Source organism: Canis aureus, chromosome 38 (genome assembly GCF_053574225.1).
Source record: "Canis aureus isolate CA01 chromosome 38, VMU_Caureus_v.1.0, whole genome shotgun sequence".
In the NCBI taxonomy this organism is placed as follows: Eukaryota; Metazoa; Chordata; class Mammalia; order Carnivora; family Canidae; genus Canis; species Canis aureus.
Window position 1 is genome coordinate 16,970,627 of NC_135648.1, and position 23,833 is coordinate 16,994,459.

Genomic DNA, 23,833 nt, shown 5'->3' on the forward strand with positions numbered 1-23,833 from the left:
AACAGAAAAAAAATGAAGTACTGATATTTGTTATAATATGAATGAATCTTGAAATTTTGCTAACTGAAAGAAGCCATTAAAATTATAGCCTTTAGGGGCACCTTGTTAAGCATCTGCCTTCAGCTCAAGTCCTGGGATCAAGCCCCCGCATTGGGCACCCTCTCCAAATGTTCCCCCCTACTGCTCATGCACTCGCTCTTGCTCTGTCTCTGTCTCTCTCTCTCTCTCTCCCCCCCTCCATCCCTCTCTTTCTGTCAAGTAAAATCTTTAAAAAAATATACCCTTCATGTGGATGATTTTTATGAGCTTTAAATTATATTTTAATAATACTTAAAAATATATGTATTCATACTTTGTAATATTTTAAATTCTTTGTTTTGAATTATGAATGTATGTGTTCTTGTTTACAAAATGCTTGTATACTTTGTATATTTATTATATCCAGATTGCACCATCATTTGACTTTATATCATAAGGAGATACTTAGTGAGTACTTTACAATTAGGTGAAGTGATATTTTTTCTACTGTAAAACCCTTGATATCCTCAGCTCCTATTCTAATAACTTACCACCACCTTGCCATTATATGCCTCAAGATCCCAACACAAATCTCATGGCTACCTGTAAACTTGTTAATGGTGATCTCTCCAAAAATCTGCTAACTCTTTGGCCATCTTTTATCTCCAGCAGTCCATTTCCTTTGAGTTCTCACATTCCTAATTATTTCTTTTATTCCATTACCTTCCAAGTCTTAAAATTCACATGGTTATCTATTACCAAAATGTTATTATAATCTCTGCTCTGAAGCCTCCCTTCACATTTTTAGTCTATCTCTAATGAAGATCACCCTGGAATCTTTACCATTTTCTCATACCTTCCTCATAGTAGTAGCATATGTGGTGATGGGCAAGTGTCCCTCTACATTACAATTGCTTTCAGATTCACACATCACCTCTTTCAAGTAGCTTGAAAGTTTTATCTCCAGTGTCACTGCCATTAATATCACTCATATCTTGCTTTTTGGTCATTGTAACATTCTATACATGATCCTTCCATTACTCTGGCCTCTCAAACTTTTGAAATCTATTTTGCCAATAAACTTGTTATTCTTTCTGCCTCTACTCATGTTTCTGGCATTCCATATGTCTTATGGTAAATACAAACCTTCCTTTAACCCAGCTAAAAGCATCTCCTGTTGAGCATCATCTCTCATCCTTCATGTTTCCTCTTCCTTATCCATCAACACTTCTACCTTGACATAACCTCCAACCAATTTAACGTCCCTCACCTTTCTCTTGTTTTTATTTCCCTGTGGTCAATTGCTCTTTTGTACACATCCTAACTCCTTGGCCCTCTTTCTTCATCTTACTTTCTTTAACTTAAATACAAGACATCTAACACTTTGAAAGAATTTTTAAAGCCCATCTAAGATGTCCAGGTCTCAAATAATTCCAGAGCAGCCTTAGAGATTTATTCAAAGTCTTTCCCATCTGATTACAACACTCTCCAAAAATAAGGAGATATGCAAGTCACTTACTTATCCAGACCCTAACCTTTGCCTAAATAGCTCAACTTTTAGTCTACTGAATTTCAAGTGAATCTCATAATGTCTATATTTCCATTCTTTCAAGTAAAATATATTAATACCTTTCATTTAACCAGGCCCTCTTTAAGGTGCTGGAAATACAACAAACAAAGCCATTGAGTTTAAATGCCTTTTGAAGTTTAAGCCCTGCTACATAAATAAAAAAAAATAGTATGATAATTTAGAGTGTTGATAAATACCATCCTAAGAAAAAAAATCTACATTATGTGAACACAAAGTGGTTGGGGATTATAACAGACAGGAAAACTTTTGTGAGTAGATCAGATTTTCATGATACCAAAAGACATGAAGGAGCTAGGCATACAGGTTTTCTCCACAATGCTCCTGGATAAGGGAGCAACTATTGCTGATGTCCTGAGATTGGAGAATAATCCACCTACTCAAGTACCAGAAAGGTGGCCAGCCCAAAACAAGAGGAAACCAGGAAGGAATGACAATGATCTTAAACATGTGTATTGCCATTGTTACTATATGACAAAGTTAGAGGAGAAAATACTTTTGAAGTTATACATATATATATATATACATATATATAATACAGATACAGATACAGTTTTCTTTCCATTCAAATAAGATTTGTCTATTTAAACCTGTCCTAAAATTCTTTCCATTAAAAAAAAACTATAAAATAAAGTATATGATTCTCTTCACTTTATTGATTGATTGATTGATTGATTGATTGATTCTCTTCACTTTAAAGCAATTTACCAAGCTCTTTGCCTGGTTTTCAAGTTCCTATATGAACTTTCATTATTCTCCTGAGCTTATATATGGGCTTTCCCAGATATTGACAACATTCTTTCAACTTATGTTCTTTTGATTAAAATTTCTCTTTACACTTCTAATTGAGTTCTATCACTTCAAATATTGAATCTTTCTAACAAGCTTTATCTTTTATTACTTTTTCCTAGGAAATATCATATAATCCATATTATTTCATGGCACTTTATTTGAAAGTACTGACTGAAATATGATAGAAACTATCATATCTATCTCATAAACCCAAGAATTTTCAATATATTTTCTTATTGAAAGTAATCCTTTTTCTTGATTATGCAGGTAAGCTATCAAAATATAAAAAGAAATTCTAGCAATACAGAGAAATATAAGAAAACAAACACCATCCCAAATCACATTACAATGTAGTAATAAGATTCTCACTGGTTTACAAAATGAGAACACCCTCTATAGCACATACTTTTATTCAATGTATGTAGTGGATATCTTTTAAAATCATTAAACATAGAGTACCATAATTGTTTTAACAGCTCTGTAATAGTTCCTTATATTTATAATTGTTTTAACTGGACCTCTATGTATAGATTCTTAAATTTTCTATAATACTTGTATTACTTGTCAATTTAAAAGAAATTTTATATTAATTTTGCTAGGCATGCTTTTGATTGCTAGTAAAATTGCATACTTTTCTATCATATTTTTCATTTTTCATAGAAATGCTTAAAACTTTTATTTTTTCAATTTTAATATTTTATACATTCATTTAGATTAGCAGGATGCTCTTTGTCATATGTGATTCCAATATTTTGTTAGTATTTAGTGTGTCATAAATTTTTATAATTTTAGAATTTGTTACACAATTTTACTATTTGTTTAATCAAAACTTTTATCATATAAAATGTTATAGAATTTTGAAATTTACATATAATCAAAATAGTTTGTTTAATAAATTTTTATTTTTCACTTCCAATTAAAATGAACTAAGGCTTCCATTGATCAAAAGATGTATAGTACAACAGAAGTTGAGGGGGACCATGCATAATGTTCAGAAAATATGAGACTTTATTTTCATTTAATAAAGTTGTGTTCTTTATTTCAATTCATCTTAGTTTATTTTAGTTGTAAGGAAGATAGGAGGCTTTTAAATATACTTTTACAAATTTATCTTAATAGTCCTTATAGATAAGATGATATTCAAAATATTTAATAAGTCCTAATCAGTTGAAATGATGCTGACTTGCCTAGAGTTAGAGTCCTGGAGGACTACTGCTGGGAAAGGGCTCAATTTTTAAATTTTAATAACTTTTTATTGAGATGTAATTGACATGTAACTTTGTATTAGAAAAATTGTTTTGTTTTGTTTGTTTGATGGTAAAAAGTCCTCAGGAGCTCATAGGAAAAACCCAAAGGCTAGGATAGTCTGAGGTGAAGAAAGGGGAACACTCAGGGGTCAATATGAAAGTATTTCAGTGTTCAGCAAGCATATAAATACCAAATGTACTGATAACATCAATTATTCACATGTTTGTTCCTTCTGAATTTCATAATTTTATGGACATATGAAGCAAAGGTACCAAAATTATTTCAGCTCAGGATGCAGCCATTCTACTTTTCATATCAAATTTATGATTTCTATTTCATTCGAGTAGTACTATTATCTTATAAGGAATGACTACCTACTTTGAGTACTTTATTTTTAAGGACAGTAATTAATTAGTTGAAAGTATTACCCTACCATTTATAATAGTGAAGAAAGTTAACATCATTTTACTGTTCACATGTGTAAATATTAGTAATTTTTTAATAAAAAAAAAACCAATCACTCCTAGTAAGCAAACGACTGGATTTAGGGAGAGAACAAATTATTCTTTTTTTTTTAAGTTCATAGCAACAAAATATTGAGATATATAAACTGTAATAACCTATTTTATTTCAAACATTATGTGAACCAACCAATAATAAATATACAAATTTGACTTACTATTATATGTGACTGATGAACTTAAGAGAATAAATTAATAGTCATTGGATGATCAAATAGGTATCAATTTTGTGACCAGGTGTGTATTATCCTTGCCTCAACAACAGACCCAAATATAGAGAAATGTTTTCTTCCAAAGAGATTTATTTCTAATTGGGGAGCAAACGAAAAGTTCATACATCTCAAAGTAAAAATTTTGTCTGAGTTAGAGAAAAAAAAACAACCGTGTCAACATTTAAAACAACAAAAAAAGCAATAAATTCTATCTTAAAAAATTATAGTTTCCTTTGTATTTTCCTCTCTAATATAAAATCAGATCTTCAAAATAACCCTGATGTACATAGGGCAGTTTTGTATCACCTGTTTTCAGATCAAATAATCTCCTAAGGTTAGTCCTGGCAAACCACAAATAAAGAGCAGAAACAATGTATTCTATCATTTTTCTCTATGTTCTGTTAAATTATTTTAAAGATAGTCCTTATCTATAGTAAAAAATGGAAATCAGCTAAATTTTAAATGAAATTTCTTAATATCTAATTCTGACATTCTCTCTGGTATTTTACATAATGTAGAATTGAGTCCAAATCAGCAACATGAAGAGTACAGGTTCAAGCAAAACTAAATAATTTTTGTAAATCTCACTTTATTGATTTATAAAATGGGAATCATTATCTCGCAATGTCACTAAATGGCTATTAAGTTATATACATTTACTTCATTACATATTTGAGAGTATTTGGGATAGGACCTTGTGCAGATTAATGTAAGTACAAAAAAAATGGTTCTAGCGTGAGTAACTTTTATTATGTAACTCCAAGGATCGGCTGATCACAGGGTTAAAATATTCTTTCATCTGGCATATATGTGTAACATTGGTCAGATGTAACACCTGTTTAAATTGCTATTACACAGATATCACTTGAGATTCAGGTTTTGAAATTGCCAGGTCAGTTTTTCAACCTCTAAATCCTAAACTTTGATGACCACTTTTCTTCAGGAAAAAATTACATAGGCTTATTGAATGTGAGGCAGCCTGTAAATGAGCCAGAGCTATTTCTTGCGACTTTCTTTGATTTGATTTTACTTGTCAACTTTTTCACTCTTATCCTTCTGGCATTCCTATTAATAGTATAGGCCAGTGAATTCTACTTTTAAAACCTTTGAGATCAACTTTTGAAATAGCAAAGAGAATTTCAATTAAGAAGTGAATATATTTAAAGCCTCCGACAAATATCACTAATCAAAGGTTTTGGCCTACTTTTTCAAAAACAGCTCATTTCATTGGCCTTCAAATTTATGTCCTAATTCCATACCTATGATTAAAATGGTAATTACCTACACTATTTACACATTTGTACTTAGCATAGTATTAGTTAAAATAAATTTGCCTGCATTCATGTGCTACTTCGAGGTGATCTCATTGCCCAACTGGCCATCAACCAATATGGAATTAAGTGGAGTTTTACATCTATGACCTCCATTGCCTGTAAGCTGGTGTAGCCCAGTCTGGAAGTGAGATAAGACATACTCAACAGATAGCCATATAACTACTTAGAAGCTAGAGCAAGGCCCCTCCTCCCCCCCCCCAAAAAAAAAAAAAAGGAAATTTTTAAACAGAAAGCAGCTAGAGTGACAGCACAATAAAACAAAGTGTCATTTGGCTGCCATCCACTAAACACTGGACAAAACCCATTAAGGGAGTAAGTAAATGCATCATTCCTCATTCAGCTGGCCCAGCCTGGTAACAACTCTAGCTATTTGCCTATGTTTTCTAAGGATTCATTTCCACTCCTCTGTGATCTGTTTTGTTTTAGAGTGGCTGCTATCCCAAAACTACATTTCCAAAGCTATCTTGCCAGCTGCCTTCTGGTTGTTTGTGAATGCGATGCACTGGTGGAAAATGAGAGCAGAAACAGGTAGGTAGCTCTTTTGCTGCTTCTATTGGCTCCTCACCTAGGTGCACACAGACTTTCAGACAGATGGGGATTTCCCCTCCCTCCCTATTTTACACATTAAACCTCTTTCCTGGTCTTCTGACCTTCATGTCTGCTGAGAAGTCATCTATTGTGCTTATCACTGTTCTGCATGTAATGTGCCTATTTTCTCCAGCAACTTTCAATATTTTCTCTTTGTTCTCATAGTTTAAACATGAGGTGTTCAGGTGTAGTTTTCTTTGCATTTATCCTGCTTTGTTTCACAGATTTTCTTGGATTAACGGGTTGAAATTTTCATCCATTTTACAAAACTCTCAGCCAGTTATCACTTCATATATTTTTCTCTCACTTGACTCACTTACTGTCCCCTCTCTTGAGACTCCAGTTACATGCTTTTTGGATTAGCTGCCATTGTCCTACAGATGCCACATGATCCTTCATTTCACTTCTGTTTTTTTTTTTTTTTTTTTGATTCAGTTTGAATTATTTCTGTTCACCTTTTATCAATTTCACAAATTCTGCTCAGCCTTTTAGTGTATCTAATGAATTCCCCATTTCTGATACTGTATTCTTCACTGTTAGCATCCCTTTTTTACAATTTCAATCTCACTCTAATGAAAGTCCCTATGTGCTAATCACTGTCCACCTTTTCAACAAGGCCAGAATTTTTTTCAAGTCTCTATCTTGAAACAGTATCTCAACCTTCTGTACCTTTTCTTGATTCCTTGATAAACTCATTTATCATTTCCCATCTTTCCCAAGTCATATTTTCTTGACTCTCAATGTATCCTGTATTTAAAACTTTACATCAGACATAATCTATTAAACAGCGTGATTAGTGTTTGTAAAACATTTTCTTTAAAGGATCAAATAGTAAATACTTCAGGATTTACAAGCCATATAGTCTTTATCACTACTACTCAACACTCATTTTAGCACAAAAGCAGCCAGAAAATATGCAAATAAGAGTGGCTAAATTTTAATAAATATTTATAGACACTAAAGTTAAAGATTTACATTTGTCTTACAAAGTTTTTTTTTAATATGTAATTATGTAAAAACAATTCTTGTCCAATAGGCAGTATTAAACTTTGCCTGTAAGCCACAGTTTATTGATTTCTATTATAGATTAATGAAAATATTTACCCATACAAGAAGGCATTCTCTTTCTTTCCTCAGTTCAAATATACATTGAATTGATTCAGCTTATGTGGGAGCCTAATCAATCCAATGTGTATTTGAACTGGATCTTGGCCTTCTGGCAACTTTTATAAGCTTACAAGTGAACTAAAGGTTTCAAATATTTTGAAGATGGGATCAAGATTGATCTGTAAGAAATCTAGAATTTTAATAATCATGAAACTTCAGAAATTCCAGACAGTCTTCAGCTTACCTGCAGCTTTCCAATCTATGAGATATTCTCCCTTATTCATAGTTTTTTGGTTGTTGATGAGTTCTCCTTGCACGCCATTTTCCTAACCACAATCTTATGCCCAGATTATGGAGGGCCAGTGTAATATAATCAAAGGCCCAGTATATCTTGAAGGGAGCTCATCTCTCCTGAAAAAAACTCCAGTTTATGGTTTATTATACTACCCACTCAGTGAAGGCCTCCAGATGAGAGGTGATGAGCACTGCACACTGACTCTGTGGCTGGAGATTTTTGGTATTGTAATACATCATACAGGACCACATATATCCTTTGAAAAACTTCAAGTCACAACAGTAAGTTTTTCCTTAACTCCATATAAGGTGTTTATATCTATTTCTTCATGCTGGCAGGATGAAAGCTGTTATATTTTCTTTGAAAAAGTTTTGCTACTTACTAGGGTTTTGTTAATTTTTAAATCTGACAAGTTTCAAAGCTATAATTTTTTTCATTGATCCAACTTCTCATATAGAGTGGGAGCAATGATATTTTCCAACTTACACTCTTCTGATTAACACCATTAAATATGGACTTCTTATTAAGATGTAAGAATCAGACTTTCATTTTTAGTTTGTACAAGTGTAAGGAAAGAAGCAAGCACTGTATTTAATAGACAACATTAAGATATACTCCAAGATTGTGGCAAGAGGGACAAAGTATACAGATCAGAGATATATTAATAATTCCGTTATTTCAATTACCCAATACATCATGTTCTTTCAACAAAGATTTATGAAGTATGTTAGAAAAAAAAAAAAAATACTGACCACCACATTCATGAGACTGATGTAGGAATGAATTAGGGGCAGATGGGGCTAAGGCAGGGAAAGATAAGGGAAAAGCCCAGAGTCAGGTTCCCAGAAATCTGTGGGTTCCCATAAACCCCAGAATACCAAAAAGTCCAGAGTCAGACTCCTACCCATCTCAAGAAAACAGAGATAAGACAGTAAAAACAGAAAAATAATAAACCTGGCTCCCTAGCTCCAAAATATTAGGGAGTATCTCCCTTTAATGGCTACTAAGTAATCACAGAAACTTACCAGACCACCAAGAAATATGTCATCAAGGTGTTATCAATAGTCCCTGCTCAAACCAAGACTGCACAAGAATCTCAAAGCCATGGGCTCCCCGGCTAGGTTCTCAATAAAAGACTGCCACTAAAAGCCCTCAGTGGCAACATGTCGGGACCCCTCTCACTTCTGAGAGCTTTCTCTGTGTCTCTGCTTAATAAACTTCTATTGCTTTTCTCACTCTCTGTTGTCCCCAAGATTCATTCTTTGACTCCTGAGACAAGAACCAAGCTCTCCCATATCAAAACCAAGCATTAGAAACTGGTTCACATATGACAGACATATATTTTGATATTATCTGAAAGCGAATCTTACGTAACTGTGGTTAAAATGTTAAAGGCTCTAGGGCACCTGGGTGGCTCAGTGGTTGAGCATCTGCCTTTGGCTCAGTTGTGATCCTGGGATCTTGGGATTGAATTCTGCATCAGGCTCCCCACAAGGAGCCTGCTTCTCCCTCTGCCTGTGTCTCTGCCTCTCTCTTGTGTCTCTCATGAATAAATAAAATCTTTAAAAAAATGTTAAAGGCGCTAATGAAAAAAATTAGATTTCTTGCAATAATGGTTAATATAAACAAAAAGATGAAAACTGAAAAAAAGTGTTTGAAATTAAAACATGAACATAAATGAAAAATGTCTTTGATTGGACTTATTATAGTGCACATTGTCAAGAAAAGAATCAGAGCTTGCAGACAGCCAACAGAAACTTCCAAAATTGAAATGCAAAGAGAAAAAATGAAATAATATCAAGAACTGCCATACACAAGCTGTATCACATATAATGTAAATATCAGATAAAGAAAAATATTTGGTATAATAATAACCAAGAATAATAATGATAACAAACCACCGAGCTAGAAATCTCAAGAAACACCTAGTTGACAAATGTTAAAAAAAAAAACAAAAACACTACATGTAGGCATATATTTAAATCACAGAAAAATAAAGACAAAGAAAACCTTGAAAGAAAATAGGGGAGTGAGGGGCATTACCTTTAGAGGAACAAAGATAAGAATTGTATCAGACTTCTCATCAGAGACCATGCAAGCAACAAGAGTGGAATGAAATTTAACATGTTGAATAAAAAAATCTCACCAACCTAGACTTCTGTATCCAGCAAAATTAATCTAAAAAAAAAAAAAAGAAAATAGAGAATTTCTCAAACAAAAACTCTGGAATTTTGTCACCAGTATTTCTGCCTTGCAAGAAATGTTAAAAGAAGTTCTGCAGAGTGGTGCCTGGGTGGCTCAGTTGGTTAACTGTCTAACTCTTGATTTCAGCTCAGGTCATGATCTCAGGGATGTAAGATGGAGTCCCACATCGGGCTCGGCACTGAGCATGGAACCTGCTTAAGATTTTCTGTCTCCCTCTCCTTTTGTAATCCCACCTTCCCCAACTTGTGCATGCTCTCTAAAAAATAAATTTAACAAAAATATTTTTTTTAATTTAAAAAAAGTTCTGCAGAGAGAAAGAAAATGATAAAGTTCAGAAAATCATTTTTTTATATGAAATTCTGGAAAAGGGAAAATTTTAGGGATAGAGAAAGAATTAGTGGTTTCCAGTAGCTGAATACCAAGGAGGTACAGATTGACTACAAAGGTTCCCTTGGGCGCTTTTGGGAGAGATGGAAATATTCTGCGAGTTGAATGTTGTGATTGCAGGACTGTACATTTATCAAAATATATGTAATGTGTACCTGAAAAGCTTGAATATCACATCCCTAACTATAATCTCAAACCTTATTTTAAAATGACTGATTTAGAAACACCTGGGTGGCTCAGTGGTTGAGCATCTGCCTTTGGCTCAGGGTGTGATCCCTGAGTCCCTGGATCAAGTCCCGCATTGGGCTTCCTGCATGGATGCTGCTTCACCCTCTGCCTATGTCTCTGCCTCTCTCTCTCTTTCTCTTTCATGGATAAATAAATAAAATCTTTAAAAAAAATAAAAATAAAGATAAATAAAATGACCGATTGGTATTAAAGTTGAATTCTCTAGTACCTTAAAATAACTAATTATCTAAATATTAAATAATAGCAAAAGTAATTCCAAAATAAAAACAAGAAAGTCTTAACTGGTGTCCAAATGTACACATATTTATGGTTAATACCTGTTCATGGATAACTCTTGTCTACCTAGAATTAAATATAAGGACTTAAAATCTTTCAGGAACTCAGATATTTTAAGGATATTTAAGGATCAAATAGATTATACACATTTTTTAAACTTATTTGTAAAATTGTTTTTTTAAACCTGCTTTAAATTTGTTCAAATATACTTACAATCAAATAGTGTGTCATACCACATTTTTCACCATAGTGTCATTAATGCTTCAGAAGTATGTTTTTCCTGATTCTTTAGGTTTAGGTTGAGTCAAGCCTTTAAAGATCAGTATTCTTGTTTTTAAGTATATTAATAAAACTAAAATGTCTCTTGCAATGGGACTATGGGGATTTTATTATTTACTTCAAAATACTAAATATATGGTCTAATGTATTAAGCCATCGATACCCAACAGCTCAATAAATTTAAGACTTGGAAAAAAAAAAAAAAAACACTAAAAAGAAGAAAGAATCAGTTATGTTTTTCTCCTGAATATCCAGTGTTTAGGCTATGGATTATTGAAGGTTTAATTTTGCTTCTAACACCTTCTACTTGATAATCAACATTATAATTTAAAGTTATTTCATAAACAGTTTCGTTAGTAGTTATTCAGAAAAATCCTAAGGCAATTCAAATTTACTATTCCATTTTATGGATTAGGAAATTTACCAAAAATCGGAATATGGCTTGCCTTATTTTGAATATTGATTCCATGGCAGAATAAACTACTAAACTCAAGCCCTCAGGCATTGCTTATTTCATTATGCAACAAAATCTCTTTGCTTATATTTTGCATGGAATAAATTTCAGTAATGCATCCTGTTAGGTATGTATTAGTTTAAGGAAATATTCCTTGTCAGAATAAACACATATCTGCTTTTAAAAGTGACTAAATCTCTGTGTTGAAATAGTTTATCAAGAAATATTCTTACAGAGTTTGAGAAATTTGAGTCCCCCCGCCCCCTTTTTTAAGAGAGAGGTTATGCTGCTCCAAAAGACGAAAAAAAGCACTAGTGAAAAGCAATACCTTGACTGCAATCCCAAGAGAATCTTTGGTGTAGCAGTTAACATAACCTACTTTAGGAATTATTCATTGAATTTTGTGATAGATAAAAGTAATATTTAAAACTCTAGAGAGAAAAAAATAAAAATTAAAAAATAAAATAAAACTGTAGAGAGAGATCTAACACACCTGTAACTGTAAAACATTGTGAAAAAAAATTTAAAACCATTTTTAAGCAAATTGAAAATCAGTAAGGTTACATAAAAGAACACCAGAGTATAGTAAATAAAGTTTATTTTTGTTCATGTACCGTTAAATGTCTGTAAAGTTAAAGACCAACATATAATTATGTGCTCTGTGGCCCAAACCATGTCTATGTTTGTAATTTTTCCAGACTCTCAAAGTTCTTTAGCAGTCTGGGTTCTTGTCTTTCTTATCTTCCTTACTGATTCTCCATATTGTCTCCTTAAAACTTTCAATATTTTCTTATGCCACACCTCCTCCCTCACATCACACACAGAAAAGAGAATGTCCACTGGGATCTTAGTTCTCCAACATGGAAAACCTAAGGTTTAGCCATCACAATTTATAGCTGTCTTTTGTTCTCCAGTTTTAATGTTGATACTACAAATCTTTTTTTCCACTTACGGCTTAATTCTTCTACCATTGCTTCCCATAGACTCTGCTGCATCACCACAAAGAGTATAAATCTTTAGTATCACATGCTGTATGCAAACACAATTTCCTATCATAATTAGAAACAAAAATAAAATAAAAACAAAAATAAAAAATAATTGATTTCTCATTATATCATCACTCCTCTTTCCTTCCCTGAAACTTCCAGTAAGATAGGCTGCTGAAAAAGTAAAAGGTTTTGACTGCAAGCAACAGAGATAAATCCCTGCTATATTATGTAATACTGAGAACTCCTAGAAAGAAATAGGGAGCTTTCAGACTTGAGAAGAGTTGAGGTCCTGAAAAGTAAGTCACAAAGACCCAAAATTATAGCCTATTCTTTATAGCTTTAATCAATGTGGCTTGAATTTTTCTTTGAGATAAGCACTTGATGGCTTTTGTTTTCAATACACATCACTTCTACCAAAATTGAAAATTTAATCCAGGATGTACACATTTATAAAACTTTTCTAATATAGAAGAAAAGAGACTTATAGCTTCTTTATCTGGACTCTAAATCAACTCTATAAGCTACTATCTGCATTGAGGTAAAGAATTTCTATAGAAATTTAAGTTGTTTTCCTCAGGCTTCCTCTTCAACTGTGAAAAAGCTTGCCTTTGGTCACTTCAAAACAGTATGTTGTATGTGAGGGAACATGTATAAGTAAGACTTTGCATAATATTGATATTATTCAACTATATTCCAATCACACATGATCCAAAAGCATTAAAGGAACACATTTCCTATAGAACAGCCTATGTTGTCTTATCTTTCCCATTTGTTTGTAATCCTCACCCAAGCCAAAAATGAGTCTCTTCCATTCTAGTATTTATTTAGCAAGCTTATGCAGTGCCTGTACCACTGGAGACATTGGATTTAATACTACATGAATCAAGTGAATAAATGAGCCTTATATTCCATTTCAGATAATGATTTCCCTCTTTCTAGCCATAATTTCTAGCCCACACTCCAACTTTGTCAATAATCCCTTAGATTTCAGTCTTACTCTTTTAGAACCACATTCCCTTTAGCTGCCATCATTCTTTTCAAACTGCAAATCAAACAATTAAACTTGTTTAAAACTTCTTTGAGGCTCCCTGTTTACCTGCTGAGTGAAATAGATGTTTTCTTACTACAAGGATGCCCATATTTTGCATAGTATTTATTTCATCACATACGACTCTTTGCTTTATAGTTAACCCTGTGGTAAAACTACATTGAGATTAGATTTGTGCAAACACTCTTCCATTCCTCTCTTATCTCCTTGACTCCATTCCTACTCATCCTTCTAAGATCTTGACAAAGAGGCCTCTCTTGACCATACTTGTCCCAGTTGCCCCTCAACTGCCTCAAAACTTCTGTGTGTATACCTATTAACATGATTCATACTTTCTTTTATAGATAGCATTTACCTTTTCAGGAGTCTGCCACCAGACTGTAGGATGAGTCTTATTTTGTGCTTTTATATGCAAATTAAAAACTCTCAGAGAGCCAGTGAACTATACTTCCCAATTTACATGAATTCAGAATAGACTTTATTTAGTAAGTCCTGGTACTAAACCTATATTTTACTCTTCTTTCAAATTCCAAGTTCATATTTTTAATTGTCATTAAGGAATATTTATCAATAATTCTGTCAATTCTGAATGTTTTTTTTCCAAAATACTCCTGTAACTCCCTTGCTTCCTTCCAAACTCTTCTCAAAATTCTCTTTAGCACAGAGGCCTTTGAATCTCTACATAAAATACCATCCTTCATCTCTTTCTATCCCCTTCATCTAGAGCTTCTTAATAATAACCACCTCCATTTTTTGTTTATCATCTCTCTCTTCTCACTCCAGTATAAGCTCCATATAAATAAATAATTCACCTTGGGAGCATCTTATATATCCTGCTTTGTTAACCATGTTTGTGAAAGCATACTCTTAAAGGAGTAGAAAGTGAAAGACCCTCCTTAATTTTCTTTTATACTAGACTATCACTTTCTCTCACAATTGTAAAGTGATGTTGCAGAATTGCCCAATAACTAACACCCAATAATTGTGGAATGCATCCATCAATGTGACAAAAGATCTCACGCATATGCAGGTCCAGAATTTAATTTATCTACATTTACTCTTCACTGGCAAATGAACCTCTCCTCTTACCATCCTTCTTGCTCAATGGCAACATTATTCTCTAAGGCATCTAGATGAAAACCTTGGAGAATGTTTGTGTTAGCAGTTTCTGATTAGCCCACATCCTAAGTAGGATCACTTGCTGGTGAAATATACATTTAAACATGCCTAGTCAACTGGAAAACAAAGTATAGATAAATATATGATACTGCAAACTGGGCAAGAAGGCAAACCTGCAATTAAAAATCCTGATAGAAAGTGAGATGGAGGGGCACCTAGGTGGCTCAGTTGGTTAAGCAGCTACCTTCAGCTCAGGTCATGGTCTCAGGGTCCTGGGATGGAGCCCCACATGGGCTCCCTACTCAGTGAAGAATCTGCTTCTTCCCCAACCCCTCACTCCAGCTCTCTCTAGCTATCTCTGTCTCTCTCAAAAAATGAAATCTTTTTTAAAAAAAGGAAAGAAAATGAGATGGAGTGTGACGTATAAAAGGAAATATAATATGAACATCTTAATTTTTACTTCTTTAAATTTGTACCCATTTTCCCAAGCATGGTCATCAGAGATGAAACCAAGAGAATGGCCAATCTACCTGTTAGGTATAGGCCAAATGGAGAGTATACTATTGAATGGGTGTTATGTCTCAACAAGGCAATGCCACCCCCTGGTGATATGTGGCTAAAAGATGTTCTTCAAGATCCTCTTATAATATACGTCAATATAGAAGTGTGAGGAGAGAAGGACTCATGGGAGGCTCAGGCAGTTAAGCACCTGCCGTATCCTATCCCAGGGGTCCTGGGATCAAGCCCTGTGTTGGGCTCATCACTGTTTCCAGGGAGTCTTCCCCTCCCGCTCCTGTCTGCTTATTCTCTCTCAAATAAATAAAATCTTTTTTAAAAATGAAGTATAAGGAGGAAAGTGCCTATCCCTATACAAATACAGTCATTTCCCAGGTTTTATTTGTCCTTTAATCCATGGATATGAATAGACAAATTTAAGGTCAACCTGTACATAGATTCTCTTCAGAAAAAGAGGCTATCTTGTTATTCAAGTAGTCATGATCTACCTAAAATAGAAGATGAACTTTATAAGAACTACCACTGTTCCTTTATTTTTATTTCTGGAAGCAGTAAAAATGGCTATTCTACTTTAGTTTTCATAAGTCTCTGAAATAGAACAGGATATTAATGAATCTTAAAGACATACTGCTACCTAAACCAAAAAGGAAAGTATCTTTTATTCTCTGCCAGATTATCTAACAACATTCATCAAAATGTATATAATGAATTCTAACTAAAACAAAAAGGATGACCCAGATTTAAATACAAACTCCCATTATATCTCAATGGAGTTAATGTTTAAAAATCCAAAAAATAACTGCTCTTTTAATTTCATAATTCATGAACAGCTAAATGGTTCCCAATTAGATGCCAGACAAAAGTGGAAACTAAATTCAGCAGATGTAAATATATGCAAAAGGCATAGAATAGTGTTTGGCACATAATATTCCATCATTACTAGACCATATTAAGTACCATATTAGCGTAGAGATTTTGCTTTTTCAAGGTTCTAATGGTCCCTAAGGAACATAATGCAGTGGTTCAGTCAGAATGGACTATGCTAGACTATAATGAAAAATGACCCTGGGTTTACCTGCACAAAGTATACAAACAATATACATTATACGTCCAACCCATGCAACTCTGTTCTATGTTGTTTTCATATCCTTTGCTCAGGAGTGGTTTATTATAAATACAATCTCTAATATCTCTAACCATGAGAATTTGAAAATTCAAAAATTCACATATTTATTAAAGTAAGAGGAAAAATAGGGGAAAGAAACATATATTGCCATAGAGTAACCTCAGTACTAGGTACTTGATATTTAATACACTGGAGTAGTTAATATTTACCTATTTAATAGATGAGGAAACTGAAGTCAAATATTATAAACAGTATTTTAACTTTACATAGTATATTTAAATTTATTTAAACTTAAGTGGCAAAATGATACTGAGGACTGGCTTTCCAAATCCACCTATAAAAATGATAAATATACACAGATTTGTATTTAGATATACTGGTGTATCCTAAGGCTCAATAAACACAGTATTTAAAGATTTCAATGAGATGTTTTACATTTAAAAAAATCTGGTTATATTAAACTACATATAAATTAGTGAATACTACATCTGAAACTAATGATATACTTTATGTTAGCTAACTAAATTTAAAAAGATAAATAAACATCTGGTTATGCACTACTCTTTCTTTCCTGCCCCACTGCCTACTCCTCTACTTCCTCTTCATAACCATGTCTGTTGAGCTGAATCAGAAAATTAGCAAAAACAAGGAATCTTGGGTTAGGAGCTAATATGCAGCAGAAAAGACAGCAGGAGAAACTATTGAGCAGAGAAACAAAGTTTCAGGGCACAGAGCTATTGTGAAGAGGGGCAGCAAAGATGACAGGAATGGAAACCACAAAATTTCAATCATATGGGCATAGAGATTTTAGTAATGCAGAATACTCAGCATCAGCCATAAGGGCAACCCCTTAGGAGAAGCTTAAATCGTTACTTCTCTGTAAGATGGCTTTATGTTTGGGGTCAGGTAAAATTTTCCAGCAAAGGTAAGTCAGGTCTGCAAAAACATAAAAGATTCTGCCCTGAATTCTCACATCTTCTCGTCTTCAAGTATTGTCTTTCTTTTTGTTTTCTTACCCACAATTCTAAATATGTATTTCAAACACAGTATTAATTTGTCCTGTAGAGTTTTATACATTCTATGTAGATTACCAAAGGCCATCCAATTTGTGTAAATAAGGAAATGATTAGTCATAGTGAATGGTGCTAGAAAAGTCAAGGTCACTGTTTAGAACTTATCTGATTCCCAGTGTTCAGTTTGCTTTACCAGTCTTTCAATTGAATCTTTTGTTGGTTAAAAAAAAACAAAATCAAAATTTAGACAGCTGATCAATCTCTAAAGTTATATATCTGCTTAGGTTTTAATACACTTCAAAGATAAATATCAATAATGACAAAACTACATGACTATAATTACTATTTTAATCAATGACAATTTCAAAGCTATAAATTTAGTCTGACATTTCTGAAAATACTCATTAAATTTTACAGTGTAAGTCTTGATATTGCATATTTTACTCTCTACAGTGTAAGTATATGTGGCATACAGAATCATGATTTTGATAGAATCATGATTCTGATAGAATTTCATACGAAGGGATCAAAATTTGTCTATTGATTGGTTGGCTTTATACAGTTTTTCCTCCCATATTCCACTAAGGATTTATTTCCTTAAAAGAATTATTTCCATGCATTTATTTGTTCTCATTTTTTTTTTATTGTTACTTCTATACCAGGGTTTCTCTTTATAAAATGAAAGTGATTCTTCTACAGAACTTAGTAAAGAGTTTTATTCTATAAACATAGTGGGGATATTTTTATTGTCAATTCCATGGACTTTGAGTAGTACATACACTTTCATGTCATAAATACTAAGACTAAATTGCAGTTTCTTCCCAAGTGAGATGAAATGGATTTGAATTGGACACCAGAAAAATAAACTGCTGTGCTATTTGTTACAGCTGGCCAACTTTCTTCAATTGAAGCAACAGAAATGTGTTGAAAATCAGGCGGTTTCCATCAGGTCATTATGAAGTTCACTCATGGAATTGCCAGTGGAAAATTTAAAAGAATTCTCCTATGGAGTATGGATGCTTCATTCCAACTAAGGTAGCAATCTTCTATATATCCACAGCTAAGCACAGCAACTTTTGTTTATCTGAGGAATTTAAAACTTTGATAGAAGTTATTTTGGTTATAAATTTGGAATTTTCTTTTAATTTTATTGCTTGTTGTCAAATATAAAGAGAATTTTGTTTTTATAAACATTTAAAGAAGTATATTTGCCTGCAAATAGGGTTTCTTTTTTTTAAGATTTTATTTATTCGAGATGGAGTGAGAGAGCACAAGTGGAGGGGGCAGAGGGAGAGGGAGAAGCAGGAGACTCAATCCCAGGACCCTGGGATCATGACCTGAGCCAAAGATAGATGCTTAACATACTGAGCCACCCAGGCCCCCCAACTGGTTAAAAAAGAAAAAAAGAAACCTATCATTGGGAGAGTGTAAGGAAAAAAAGAAAGAGCCACTACAAAAAAAAAAAAGAATTAGGTATTTAAAAATTCTTGGAGAGTTTTTATTATGGCACCAAAAAAAAGTAAACATTTTCTCCATACTCTGTGATACATATTTTGTCCTAAAGATTAATCAAAATGTAAATTCACAATATAAACAGAATTTAGAAATTTACAGTAAAATTATAGGCTAATTTGGGTGTATCAACTTGACACAAACCAACAGTAACATTTTTAAGAAAGTCAACAGGTGAACATCTAAAGAATTAATGGCTATAATTAAATGAGTACTTTTATAAAGCCCTAACTATAAAATTATAGGCGAAGTTTAGATGTTGCATCTATTTTATTTTTTCTTTTTGTTTGTTTGTTTGTTTGTAAATCCCTCCCAGCACATTGCTGTTTGCCTTTCCGTTGTCTTTTAGGTCACTGTTTATAGTAACTGAGCAAGTAGGAAAAAATGGCAACTAGAACAGTGAGCAGATGGCTAACACAGTCCCCTCTACGTGACTCCTGCTAACATAGAAGCCTGCTCAAGACTACATGGTAAATAGTGTTTATCATAGGTGGGATCATTAGCCCTTTAGCCCCTTCATTAACTCTTTGACCCCTACAGTTCAGCATTAATGAAACCATAACTTCCCATTCCTGAGGCCTCTGTACCATTCCTATAGTTCCCTGGTAATGGGGTGTGTGTGTGTGTGTGTGTGTTTACTGCAGCTATGTTACAGAGCTTTGTATTACATGCCCCTAGCATCAACCACACACAGTTGTGGGTCTTTGACACACACTGGTAAAGTTCTGCAATGAACTGTGCTTATTAGAGCCCACCAGGAAGGCGAGCTTCTTAGTATAATTAGCTCCCCTGAGAACAATGGCTGCCTTCACAGCTGGAAAGCTAGAAGAAATTTATTCTCAAGTATTGGAATCACTGAAAAGGCACCTGTAATTTAATTTCTTTTTCTTTTTCTCTTTCTTTCATATTTGTAGCTTAGTTTTGTTTTTTTGTTTTGTTTTGTTTTTTTTTACTTTCCACCTCCACCTTGATTAGCAAAGTATACTACATAATTTGGCAATTACAAATACAAGCTGCTGAAGGTCATTTCTTTAAGTGCTATAATAGTAACAACCTTGCTTTTATCTTTTGGTGCAAATTCAGTAGATAATTATAGACATATACACACAAGACATGAAAAAAGCACAGTTGTTTAGACTCTTCACTATGTAGACAAAATGCTTAAATGGATTAACTTTTATATAGGACATATTTCTGGAACTTCCACTGAAGCGTGGACTTGATTTTGGTCTCAGGCCTTTCTCCTATTACTTTCTCATTTCCCTTTGATATTTCCCTTTCTTTCCCTGTCTGTTTTTTCACTCTGTCATCCCACCACAGCCTTCCTGATACCTGACAGTCTGTTGACTTTTCTTATGAATATACCAATTATCGTTTTAATGGTTTCCAACTTCTCTCAAGTGGTACGGTAAACCGTGCAGGAAATGCATAGCAGGTGCTGGCAACAGCATATTATCACAAATGTGAATAACTACAACTCCGTTGACTTGATGGCCTCAGATTACATTTCACATTCATATGGGAGAATGAGATAGGGTCTTATACCATCTATTCTAATATGCAAATATTTATCTAGTAAACGGCCATCTCTTGAGGCATAATGCTGGTTTATATATGGAACTGGGATTGTAATAAAGATCTAAGCAGTCCTTAGTTCATTTGTCTAGACTTGAGAAAAGCATGCTTTGAAGGTAACTGGGGAACAGAAATGCTAATAACTATGGTAATTAAAATTATCTTGCAGTTGGAGTTCTTTCATAAACATCTTACTGAGTCAACTATGAAAACAATAGAAGGCAGTCTGTTCAAATAGCTGACACTATAGCCTCAGAATCTCTGAATCTGGGATTTTTAAAAAGTCTACAATAAAGTCAAGATTTTTTACTCCCTAATTTTCCTGCTCCGAGGCTATATTTGCACAACACAATCAACCCTGCTGTTTCAATCAAGTCAGTGAGGAAAAAAAAAAGTCAGGAGAACCAGATGTTTGGCATTTTGTATATGAAACAGCTGGTTGATTGTCTGAACTTTTCATTTTTGAACTAATCTTGCTGTCATAATGTAGAAACATCCTGAAAACTGATTTCTTTGCTTGTGAAATGTAAATAGCTCCCTTTAGAGACATGGTATGAGGTTAGCTACCTAAGAATTAATAGGAAATGGTTTAGATGGAATAAAATTCCACTTATAGATAGTAAAGAAGAAAACACAAGTGATGTTCAAGGAGAATTAAATTAAGTTTCAACAGCTCTGCTATAATTTTTATCTTAAATTCTCTTCAGTTGCACAATGTTCTACAATAAAGAATTAACTACTAATTTTTATTTTTAAAAGATTATGAAAGATCTTTCTAGCTATGGAATTATTTGAATCTTTGTCATGTTAAAATTTGGGTCTAATTTTAAAGTATTTATCCCTTTTACTATTACAGTTTTGTATTTAAGTAGGATTTTATATATCTCAAGTAAAATGATTTCTTAAACACATTGTGCATTTAGCCCCTTAAAGCAATTTCAACATCACAAAAGTCTTATGTTAGCAAATTACAATACTATGAACAGCTATGTGCATGGCAAAGACACAATAAGGTTAAATAAATGTTATCACTAGATTTTCTAACAGACTTTTTTTGGTCTATAAACACACAATGCATTCTATTTTCTGAGTCTTTGCTCTAATTTTAAGCTTTGTATTTACCTATACAGTATGTACCTGTGCCAAGTGAACTAGTGAAATAATTATCTGGATATTTTAGTGTAATATTTTCCCTGCATTATTCAATGATATATCAATAAAATTTTAATTGAAAAAATGTTACACAAAAGGTACTGTGCCAGTCACTTTTAGAATGCAAGTGTGTGCATAACATCTGTTTAAGTAATAACAGTATAAGACATTAAATAAAATTTGCAATGCAAATAATAAATGCTTGTAATTTTTAGAGGACAATTATTTCATGTTAGAGCCAAGTAGGAAAGTGCATACTGAATAAGCTAGTTATTAACAATGAGTATAATTTGGAAAAATGGAAATGAGATGACATTCCTAGTAGACCAAACACAGGCATACTAGAGAGAGAGCATGATCAGAAGTGACTCTTAGATCAGTTTGTAGCACCTGTAGCACCAGTAACAAAGAACATAGGCTACTGACTATAAGAATTCTTATAGCATAAAATGCAATTAGTAAGCACATAGAATTCATATAATATGTATTTTGTATGAAAAAGAATATGTCATAACTTTCAATAATAAATAACAAAACCCGTTCTTTCCTTGCTGGCTGTTAAAGGTTGATTTGTGCCCCACTCCCCACCCCACCCTCAAAGAAAAAAAAAAAGTTCTGCTAGAGTCCTAACCCTGAGTAGCACAGACCATAACCTTATTTTAAAATAGGGTCATTATAGATATAATCAATTAAATTAGAATGAGATCATGCCAGAATAGGATTGGCCCTAATCCAACATGGCTAGTGTTCTTATAAGAAGATGGCCATGTGAAAAAAGACACTTCTGGAAAGAATGCCATGTAGAAAACAGATTATGCAACTGAAAGCCAAAGATTGCTAGACAACCATTAGTAGCTAGGAAGAGGCAAGGAAGAGTTGTCCTACAGGTTTTATGGGAGGTGGACCTGCCAACACCTGATCTCAGGCTTCTAGATTCCAAAGACAATGAATTCTTGTTCCAAGTAAGTTGGTTTGCAATATGTTATAGCAACCCAGGCAAACTGATAAAACACTGGCTATACAATACCATACCACATCCTGAAGTTTAGCAACACATGTCCCTTTCATATGGCTCCAAGGGCTTAAGAAATTAAAATTAATTTTTCTTGTTGTTGTTTTCACTTAGTGCTCTTTTAATTCTACTTTGAGAAGTCAAGAGACATGACTTGAGAAATTATTAAAATGTTACATGATCATTCAAAAGATATCAGTTAACTATAAATAACGTGTGCATTATACTATCTATAGTACCAGTGTTATACATTTATGTTTAGATACATGAATAAAGGTAAATCGGTATCTGAATTTAGCATTAATATAATACTATGACAAAACAACCAAGAAAATACTCAGGTTGATTTATGTAGATTAAGTTTAATAATATTTTTATTAGTAAACAAAGGTATGTTTGTCCAGATGTAAACACTTATTTTAATGGCTACTCCCACAAAAAAATATGGTGGGACCATAAAACACATACTAAAAGAAGTCTCTAACAATGGGTTTAAAAAGTAGTCTTGGGAGAAATAGGATACAGATCTGTAAAATAAGCATTGTTTTTTATCTTTATTTCAAAATTTTATTTAAATTCACATTAGTTCACATAGAGAATAGCATTAGTTTAGCGATAGAATTTAGTGATTCATCACTTGCATATAACATCCAATGAGTATTACATCAAATGCTCACCTTAATGCACATTACCCAATTACCCCAATTCCCCTACCCACTTCCCTCCAGCGACTCTGTTTCCTATATTTAAGAGTAGTATGGTCTGCCTCCCTTTCTTATTTTTCTTTCCCTTCCCCTAGGTTCACCTGTTTCTAAAATTCCACACTAGTTAAATCATATGTTATTTTTCTTTCTCTCACTGACTTATTTTGCTTAGCATAATACCCTCTAGTTCTGTGCACATAATTGCAAATGGCAAGATTTCATTCTTTTTGATGGCTGAGCAATATTCCATTGTGTGTGTGTGTATCTCACATCTTCTTTATGCATTTATCAGTTGTTGGGCATGTGGGCTTTTCCCATATTTTGGCAATTGCGGACATTGCTGCTATAAATGCTGGGGTGCAGGTACCCCTTCAAGTCACTATTTTTGTTTCCTTTAGATAAATACCTAATAGTGCAATTGCTGGGTTGTAAGGTAGTTCTATTTTAACTTTTTGAGGAATCTTTCTACTGATCACTAATTTTTTTAATGAGTTCATCTCAAATACAGAAAGAA